Raw genomic sequence first — 10,908 nt, 5'->3', positions numbered from 1 at the left:
AGTAATGGATGGTAGCTGGTATGGCTTTAACTATAAGCACATGTGTGAGGCCTGGGCAGTGGACTCAGAGATGAAACTTGGTTTTGTTGCTTTTGATTTTTTTTTCTGTACCCATTACTCTTTCTCTTCCATGGATTTTTTCTTGTAACAAATGTAGCAACACCAAAAATGACCACGGGTATGGCATGTGGACACATTAAGGTATTTGTGGGTGGGCGTTTACTTGTGTGTGTGTGTGTGTGTGTGTGTACACACACACACACACACACACACACACACACACAAACATCAGCAATGTCCCTCTGATGATCAAGAGGGATTGTAGGAGCCATTCTTGGGTTAATACCTTATGTGGTCGCTAGAGGTCACCTTTTTCTGTTTTGTTCATGTAAAGGTATTTAAGGTAGACGCACGTAATCGGCGTCAGGTGTGTCATTAATTGTAAGAAGGCAAACAGTTTGTGACCGTTGCGCTGTTATGTTAAGATGATATGGGAATAAAGACCAAAAGGGACAAGTTAAGTACTGCTGGAGTTATTGGACTTTTTACCTAATTCATCCATACCAGTGACATCGCATCACCCCCGTTAACGACCACCTCAGTGGCTTCAAGCATAGGCTTAGCCTCTACAGGGACATTGCTGCCATCTACTGACACTAAATTGCACCAACAAGCTCTCCAACACTGAAAGATAATCTGAAAGCATCTGGTACTTTCAGACCACATACTTTTTATACTCATTTTTATAAATAAATTATTTATAAAAATAAATAAAATACTTATATCTCCACTGTTAAAACACAAGTATTATCCAATCCAATGAAGTGCATTACAGTAATCCAGCCGAGTGCTAACAAAGGCAGGGATAACTGTCTGAAAGTGCTGCCGTGAAAGAATTGGCTTTATTTTAGCCAGCTGCCTGAGCTGAAAGAAGCTTGAGTTTACCACTATCTTAATCTGACTGTGAAGTTACTGATCACAGTCCATTTGACCCCCAGGTTTGTGACAGTTGGCTTATTATAATGGGCCAAGGAATCTAAATACACATGGGGGGTTTTTTGTCACTGAATTTTAAAAAGTTAAAAGACATCCAAACCTTAATGTCATTAAGACACTGAAGTAAAGGCTGTGTTTTTTTTCTTTAGAGGGACATAAATCTGACAATCACCAGCACAGAAGTGAAATGCAATGCAGTGTTTTCTCAGTATATAACCAAGAGGGAGCAGATACAAAGAAAAGAGAAGGGGGGCCGAGAACTGAGCCCTGTGGGGCACCACACAAGAGACGAGCGGAGGACGACACATGGTCACAGAGACTAACACAAAAAGTTTGCCTGGCAAAGTAGGACCTGAACCAATGCGGTGGTAGAAAAGTCAGTGTAAGCATCAACTACATTACCCAGCAGCCTCTGTGGGATTCATGAGATAGCCTGACTTGTTCCTGGGCTGATGAGAGAGGAGAAGAGAGCTGCTGGGAGGAAAAACGAATAGCCCACCCCGTGGTTGTTGTGAATGGTGTGTGAGTTAGCAGTCCATGTTTAAGATGCTCTGCCCTATTACTTGTGTGCATCGCCCCTATCTACCTTTGGCATATGTGCTAGTTAATGATAGCTATGGTGGCTCAGTTATTTGATAGTTTCTGGCCTTGTTCCAGCTTTATTTGTTCCCTTTACCAATTCACATAACTTTGTGTGCTGTAATATTATTGTATTACGTAGTCGTTAACTAGAGGGCTGACTGCTAACTGCCTCAATATGAATATTTGTCCCTTGTATTGGAGTGCCATCTTGTGGCTTAATTTAGGTAGTGCTTTAATAAATGTATACACTGTCAAACTGATGCTCAACCGTAGCATAGTGTCACGGTCCGCTGTGACAGACCGTGTGGAGAGTGCGTGGAGGACTCAGGTGCAGACCGAGGACACGGGAGTAACTTTAAACAAAAGCGAGCTTTAGTGGCTGGTAACACAAAAAAAAACAAGAATAAGGGCAGCTCAAAAGCAATAACTAAACAGAAACCTAAACTGGGAATGAACTAAGGTAAGGCTATGAATACAACAGACCGGGCATGGAAACATGGAGGGTGGGAACACAGACGACGCGACGCAGACTACATGAAACACAGAGACTAAATACACATGAGGAATGATCAGGGGAAGTGGCCACACATGGGAACGCAGCTGACACACATGAACTTAACAACAGGACAGGAGGAGTGAAACTGAATACACTGACAGTGAATGCAGGCCTTCAAAGTAAAACAGGAAACATGAGACATGAACCGGGGAGACGTAGTACAGGGGGAGGTGACATAACTGACAGCATGAACTTGACAGTACAAGACACACAGACATAAACACACGAAGGGCAAGGGAGACGTAATGCAAGGGTGGTATATACAGATGGCTGGACTAACTTAATGAACCTAAACAATCAATAAACATCAAAATAGACTAAACACAAAACACTGGGTCGCACGACCCAGGACCATGACACATAGTTGTTGTAGAGAAATTCATGGCTAGCTCTCTTACCCTTTAATCTGTATTCATGTTCTAATGCTTTTCCTGTTCTTGATCGCAGAAACCACCCCGCATCACCCCTCTACATCCTCCCACACTATGCCACATCTCCTTGTACCACCAATCTGAATGCAAATAAATTCCACCTGTTACAATCTACTCCCTGGATGTCAGCTTCTGCTTCTGACCGAGGATAACTATTACAGCACAACCCAGCATTAAACTGATCTGCGCCCTTCTATATGCCAGTGCTGTGCCCCTAATGCCCACCCAGTGCTCAAAACAAGTGAGTGAAATGGCATGATGCACTGTATCAAACACATCTGTCAAATCTAAAGACACAAGAACAACACAGTCCTCAGAGTCAGTATGTAATTAAAAACCTTTAAAAGGGCTGATTCAGTGCTATGAAATTGTTTAAACGGACTGGAACCTCTAAAACATTTAAGTTTTTCCAGGAATGTCGTTAATTGGCTGTGAACCATCTTTTCAAGAAATTTGGAAAGAAAAGGTAGTTTGGAGATAGGCCTGCAATTTGCAAGAATTGTAGGATCAAGAGCAGGTTTTTTAACCATGGGTTTGATTACAGCATGTTTAAAATCTGTAGGAACTACACCTGACGTGAAACTGTGTTTTACCAGCTCACGAACTGTCATGGTCCTGGGTGTTTTCCAGTGTTTTATGTTTAAGTTCTATGTCCTGATCATTGGTTATTCATGGGTTTCATGGGACAGACCGGCGACCTGTCCAGTGTGTACCCTGTCTCTCGCCCTATGACAGCTAGGATAGGCTCCAGCACCCCCCGCGACCTTGAAAATGATAAGCAGAAGTGAATGGATGGATGGATGAAGGCAACAGGCAGAGTGTTACAAGCATAGCCCTAAAGAATGTAGCCTCATAGGCAGTGTAGTCCGTGCTGACATACCCGTTATGTGTCTGTGAGTGCGAGGAGGGAGAAAAAGGAGAGCCAAAAAGTACAAGTTGTCACCGAGCAAAAACCGGAGCATGTAAATATAATAATAACCACTGCAGCCAAAGAGAGTGCCTGACGAGCCCAGTTGTAAGTAAGCTATTAAGACTCGACTGTACGCTGTGTTCGTGTTTTCCTCCGAAACAATAAGTCCCGTTGGAGCAGCCTTTCAACGCCTCTCTCTGTCTCTCGCAAGAAAAGTTGACCCACACAACAAAGTAAAGCTAGTTTTTGGCTACGAGCCCGACGTATTAGCCAGAGGTCCCTTTACTACGGTTCAGAGCCGCGGACCTGTTTTATATACGCGCCAAATAGTTTTCTATACAAGATCACTGCAACAAGTGCAGCTTTACCTAATGTCCACCCTACTGTTACTCATTTTATATTAAGATTTAAACATCTAGTTGGTGTTGGTATCATGAGTAGCCTTCAGTAAAAGTAATAAATCACACAGCAATAGTACATTCATGTAGTTGTAAAAAGCATGATAATATATTAAGTAATCCAAAGTATTCAGAATACGTTACAAAATACATTTTGGGGCATGTAATCTGTAATCTGTAGTGGAATACATTTTAAAAGTAACCTTCCCAACACTGACTCTCCTTCAATAAAAGCTCACTCACATGTCAGCCTGTGCCTGCACTTTGGGTCTTTATCTCACCTCCACACAGCCTTCGACAAACATTGTGCTGTAAAAACTTTTGTTTCTTCATTATCAGTTATCAGTTCATTGTTGTCTTGTAAGGTCTGTGGCTGTAGTGTAGACATTGTCTTCATTAATCTGAGGAAAGGGTGTCTCTGAATTATCTGAATGTATTTTGTCAACTTGTAACTAGTTTTTATTGTAAAGAAATTTCATGAACTATGTTCTGATACTTTATGTGTCGTGTTTCTTATTTAATGCACTTTATTAAATAAAGTTGTCACAGTAACAGAGTTGTGTGTTATCAGCAGCAGTGGGTGTTATAGTTATGGACATAATTTAGAGGAGAGTTCAGTTTTGCCTCTGTACACCACCACAACATATTTGACAATACAATCAAAATGTGACTGACGTGCAAACTTCCAGCTTTAATTTAATGGTTTAACAGCCGCATGGCATTCATTGGTTATGAATTGGAGCAATTTTTATGAGCAATCCCCCATTTTAAGAGGCTCAAAGGGAATTAGACAAAGTTACATTGTTTTAAATATAAGCACAGGTTTTACTTGGCCTGAAGTCCTAAAGTCCTGAACAATGAGTACCTGAAGTCTATCACCCATGCACATCACCAGATGCTGTTTCCATCCTTGACAAACTTTGTCAGGCATTTACTGTGTTGATTTGCTCTTTGTGACTTTCTCTGTCTTCAGTTTTGTATCTACTAACTGAAAAGTGCTGCTCATTCCTGTGCAATATCCCATCTGCCCTCCCGTCATATTTCTTTTCAAGATTTTCTCATTTAATCACTGGTGTACATATATTTATATTTGTAGATACTTTTATATTTAGTCATCTTTTCTTTTTTACCATGTCTCTCTAATATTTTGCTCCTTACTATTTTTCTATTTTTTTATTATTTTATTTTATTTTTTTTTATTATATTTTATTATATTTTCTTCTACTGTATCATGCTGCTGAGTGACTGCTGCTCGTCAAACACATTTCATTGCAATGTTGACCCTGTGCTAACTTGCATATGACAAATAAAACTGAAAACGGGAAAAAACTGAAACTGAAAAGTGGCTCTTTTGGGCTGAGATCAACTGACTGACTTGGTCATTGAAGAATATCCCATTTCTTTGCCTTGGGAAAGGCTTGGTTTACTTTTGCAGGATGCTTTTCTTTTTTTCCAGAGTATATTCCTGTACACTTCAGTCCTCCTATGTATGTGCTGTGCTGCCAGCATTCAGTTCACAGCATACAGCACTTTCAGATCACACAGTGCAAAACAGGTTTTTATATTTAAAAAATATATATATTTGAAATTATAATTATCTCAAACAATAAGATGTGTTTTAATGCAATTATTGTTAATCTTTTTTTATGTAGTGTTAGAGCATTGCAGTAATGAGGCCATAGAAGATTGGAGCCTGTGTCCTGAGTGTTTTCTGGTGTAATGGGGTAAACTGTCCTGCTGGGGGAGTGCTCTTAATGTCATTAACTGTACTTGTCGGTTGTTCTAATGTTGTGGCATGTATCCACCTGTTTAGTGAACAAAAATGATATTAGGCCAAATATTTTCTTTTACACAAACATCAGTTATTTTTCCTTATAATGTCACATTAAATGATATACATCTTTAACTTTTAATGTTAACCCTTTTAAATATACTGTTACTTTTTGTGCCCCCGGTTCACACTGATGAGCCACCGTGTGGTATCTGTTACTCTCACATTTATATTCATATCAGTCTCAAACCACAGCCATGGCTAATATAGCTTCACCTGCAACTCACAACAGCTCATTTCTGTCCCCACAAAAGGCTGAGACACTCAGAGGTAGGCACGCAAACATATATAAAGAAATTAACACTCAAATGAACATGCTATTAAAGCGCACACCAGCATTAGAAGTACAGATATTTCCATGCTTGGTCCCAAGTGAACATCAGAATGACCGGCTGGTCCGAGTAGTTCAGAAACTTACTGGAATTTTCCCACAAAACCATCTCTACGGTTTACAGAGAATTGTCTGAAAAGTGATGATGAGAGAGGTCAGACTGCTTCAAGCTAATAGTGAGGGAACATAAATAGCCACTCATTACAGCCAAGGTATGCAGAAGAGCACAGTATGCACAGCACAAAGGATGTAATAACGGCTAAGAACAGGAAACTGAGGTCACAATTCACACAGGCTCACCAACATCAGAGAAGATTGTAAAAACATAGTCTAGTCTAATACTTCAGCATTTAGATGGTGGGGTCAAAACTGGTGTAAAACAGCATGAATGCAGACTGCAAACATGATTATGGGCACAGACCAGTTTCTAAAAAGGAGGCTCGTATGTTTTGAGCAACTGAAGATATATATGTGGGAAAAACTGTCACTTGGTCTCCACAGTTCTCAGTTTGTGCAGTTATTCAAATTCAAAACGAGTCGATGTTTTTCAAAAAGCAAAAACATTCTAAACATTGGAGATTCTGCTGTTTTACTATTTTCTGTTCAACAACATTTTTGATTTTCTAGTTTAATATACTTGTTACACACATCTTACATATAGACAAAAAAAAAAAAGCATATGGGGAGGAGGGCAGGGTTTGCTCTGTGACAAAAAGAGAAAACAGGCCACATCAGTCAAGAGGACAATGGATGACGCGTCTCTACTATTTCTGCTCTGTAAGTGAAGAATATCTTTCTTTTAAATGTTGAATTTTTACTGTCTGCTCTGTTAATAAACAATAATGGAGGAGAAGAAAAAAGGCTGAATGGACTGAGCAGCAGGTTAAAGGGGAAATTTTACCCTGTGAACCAGTGAACTTGACAGAGTTTAGTTAGTTATTATATCAGCTTAACTTTAAAGTGGACACACAACTTCATGCTCAGAGTTACAATGTTTCCCATTTCTAATTATAATCAGACTAACTATTAATAAAAAAGCATTTTTTGACTGTGGAGTATTCAGAGAGGACGTGTAACACATGTAGCACATTTCCGTGACTGCACAATAATGTGAGTGGACCCGAGATCTATGAATAAAGCTAAAATTTCCTTTCAAAAAAGAGTTATTATCATCTCTGCCTTGTTTTTTTCCAGTTCTAGCTTTTGAAAATGAGCTAAATAAACCTCAGTTCTCTATTATTTTAAATACTAACCTAAGTGTCATTTATCTTTAGTTATGGCTTCAATGCTTTACTGGACAACAAACCAAGGTCAGTGATTTCTTTTAAATATTTCAAATATTTGTTTCTTGGCTTAATCTAACATCTTTAAGGTGGAAGCCCTAACCACAGAAAAAATAGTTTAATTATTACTTTGCTAAACAATTAAATATTTAATTTTAACCCTCACAGCTCGTCTAACTGTGAGTCCCAGCAGGTCTCAGGCCTTTGAAGGAGACTTTGTGTCTCTGAGCTGTGAGGAGGACGACAGCTCTGCTGGATGGACTCTGAGGAGAAACACAAGCATAGACACCAGAGCTGAGTGTGAGGAGTGGGGAGTAGCAGATGGTTCTTCATGTAACATCAGCTACATCGACCCGCTGGACAGTGGAGTTTACTGGTGTGAGTCCAGAGAGGGTCCCATCAGTAACCTGGTTAACCTGACAGTCACTGGTAAGCTGAGTGTGTGGAGTTAGTGTTGATGAAGCTCTGTGTAAATGGATGAAATGCTGTAGTTTGTCTCTGTGTTGAGGTGGATCAGTGATCCTGCAGAGTCCTGTCCTCCCTGTGATGGAGGGAGATGACGTCACTCTGCTCTGTAAAACAAAGACCACTCCCTCCAACCTCACAGCTATTTTCTTCAAAGATGGCGTCTTCACTGGGAAAGACTCTACAGGTCACATGACCATCCAGCATGTTTCCAGGTCTGATGAAGGCCTCTACAAGTGTGACATCAGCGGTCATGGAGAGTCTCCATCCAGCTGGATCACTGTCACAGGTGACACACTCACCTGTCTGTGTTTCTGCAGCTTTCAACATTCACAATGTGACGACAACTTAATGACTGTGTTTGCTTTGTTTTAGACAAACACACCACCACACCTCCACCTACATCCACACCTCCACCTGCCTCTTCTGCTGGTTCCTCTCCACTTGTCTCCGTGTTGCTGACAGCTGGAACAGTCTGTGTTGTGTTAGTAGTGATGTTACTGGTTGTTTTGGTGGAACGACATGTTGAAAGCAAACTTAAAGGTGAGACTTTCACTCTTTATGTGTTCCATGAATGTTTTACGTTAGTATGTTTTTCAATTTTAAACAATATCCAAAGGAAAGCTGAAGCTTGGTTAAAAGCAGCTCTGTGGAGTTTTCTTTATTATAAATATCCTGGAGGCTGTCCCAGGTAGGTGAGGTACATTCTGGACAGGCCACAGAGACAGATAACCATTCACAGTTAATCATCAGTTAGCCTAACTCTATTAATGCTTGTTTTTGAAGAGGGACCTGGAGAGTATAAAAGAGAGAGAACATGCTAATTCCACACAAAAGGTGGATTTGAATCTAGGGCCTTCTTACTGTAAGGCAACAGTGCTAACCACCATGTCATATACTGCCCATAAGGTGCTCTTTAAATCAAATCGTAATTTAAGGTATCAAACATATTGTTACGTGTATGTGTTGTTGGTTTGTTTGTTTCTTAATGTGTGTATGCAAATTCACCTGTGCAGGGGCTCGGCTGTGATTGGTGGACCTAAGGAACGGCCTGATGTAACTGGTTCCTGCTGTGGACGTGAACTATAAACGGACGACTGAAGCGCTGCGGTGTGGGGTTTGGCAGACTTCCCATGCACTTGCCTCAGGTCCAGACGGAGTAGCCGCAGCCGCAGCCGCATCCGCATCCGCATCCGCAGCCATAGCTACTTAGTTAAAGTCAGACATGTGTGTGAAGTGCGGAGCAAGTAGGGGTGAGCTGCCGATTATTTTGGGAAGCCTTCTTTTCTCCTGTGTTCTTAGACCAGGGAGGTCAGACTGTGTTATTTGTGTCATTTCTTTGTTTTCTTTTCCCTGAGCCTAGGTTGAGTTTTGTTTGTTGTGTTGGCCTTAGCTCACCCTGAAATCATACACTTCCACTACTGTGAGTGTCATTGTTGTGAATAAATTGTTGTTAAAAGTCCGATGCTGTGGCTGTGTCTGTTTGGGCGTGGGAAGTCGCGGGACACTCCGCTCTTGTTACGGTCATTTCGAGTCGGGTCGTAACACATATAATTTGTGTCTTTTGTACTATTAAATATAGACATTCAGACAAAATGAGAACAAAGGTCATGGGCTTTAATGTGCAGATATCAAATGTTCTGATAGTTATTTTTCTTTTGGCTCAGGAGGAGATGAAGGCCTGCATTAGGAAGTAACAAACTGCAAAGCATTCTGGTTGTTCTTCTGAGTGGCAGTAACCATCACAGACCTGTTTTCATGGTTACAAACTAAAACGTGGTGCGGCTTAAAACAGTTCACAGTGTTGAGTTCTTCCTCCCACAGTCTAGACATGATAGGTGTTAACTAGTGATTTCAAATTAGATGTAGGCGTGTAAGATTGCTAAGTTGTCTTTCTTAGCCCTGTGATGTACTGGAAACCTGTCTGATGTGCAGCCCGCCTTTCATACTATCCCAGCAGGGAGAAGCTCCAGCCCTCCTGCTTCCTGATCAGTGGTTAAGAGAATGTATAGATAATTTTAGTGATACATATTTTAAAAGCTTAGTCAAAGCCTACAATCATACTGTAGATCACATGCTGGTTGCTCTGTGTTTGTAGAAGTCTGTTAATGGTGAGTTGTTGTTCCTTGTGTGCTAAACATTTAATTTCAAACAGGGCGCAGTAATGAATTAGACTAACTATTCACTTTAGTTAAAGTTGTTCAGTTACCCAAAGAGTTGGGATGATGTGTAAGACATGAATAAATCTAAAATGCAATGGTCTGGACACTCAAACACACGGTGCTCTGAGAGGGTAAAAGATGACAAGATGATGGAACTCTACTGGAAACAGTCGATCATATTTGTCAAAGCTGAATCCAGGGCAAGCTAAGCTAAAAACGCTAATTTAGCTTATTTAGCGCCAGCTAACAGAAAGAACCTCAAGGCAACAGCTGTTATAATTTGGCGCTGTGAAAATAAAACTGAGAGTGGGGGGGGGGGAAAAATGACATGTTGTGCTTAAATCTAGGATATGGTGGTTTAAAAGAAACCCACAGGACAGGTTTAGTTGTTTCTCTCCTTTCTATTCTTTGGTGCCACTGACTTTTACTACTTTTTACATTTTTCTGTTTTCTGATGTTTGGCTGTGTTTACTGTTCATAGCATGACCTTTTAAGAAAATACTAAATAAATAATAACGACAATAACACGTTTTTATCATTTAAAAAGCGCATAAATTTAAGAAACATAAACAAGACATTTATTAGTTGTAATGATTTTTACCTGCAGTAGTGTGCTGATGTTTGCTGCTGGATCTGATCAGTTTTCCATCATGTCGCATTTGAATCCTGCACAAAATATTGGCGCATAATTAATCTGAATGATTTTTATGTCATCGTTAATGTAACAGCAGCAGTATCTATAGGACTGTACTGCCTGCACTGATGCTCACTTTATGTGTTTTCTTATGCAGAGAGTGATGCAGCTGCAGTCGACTCAGCAGTGAGAACAGAAGATGTCACTCATGGAGAAATCAACATCAAAGAGAAACAAGAAGAAGCAACTATAAAATGTACAGCTGCTCTTCTTTGTCTCCATCATGGTTCAGGATGACCTTTTTTTTTTTTCCAAATAGGGGTGTGTGA

The 10,908-nt window shown here is 40.4% G+C and overlaps 1 pseudogene; it reads left to right on the top strand.

Annotated features, from left to right (window-relative positions):
- The first annotated feature begins 7,464 nt into the window (after window positions 1-7,464).
- LOC113019525 (low affinity immunoglobulin gamma Fc region receptor II-a-like) lies at window positions 7,465-10,908 on the top strand (annotated as a pseudogene).

This window comes from Astatotilapia calliptera, chromosome 3 (genome assembly GCF_900246225.1).
Source record: "Astatotilapia calliptera chromosome 3, fAstCal1.2, whole genome shotgun sequence".
NCBI classification, from domain to species: Eukaryota; Metazoa; Chordata; class Actinopteri; order Cichliformes; family Cichlidae; genus Astatotilapia; species Astatotilapia calliptera.
This window is presented reverse-complemented; position numbering and strand designations above follow the sequence as displayed.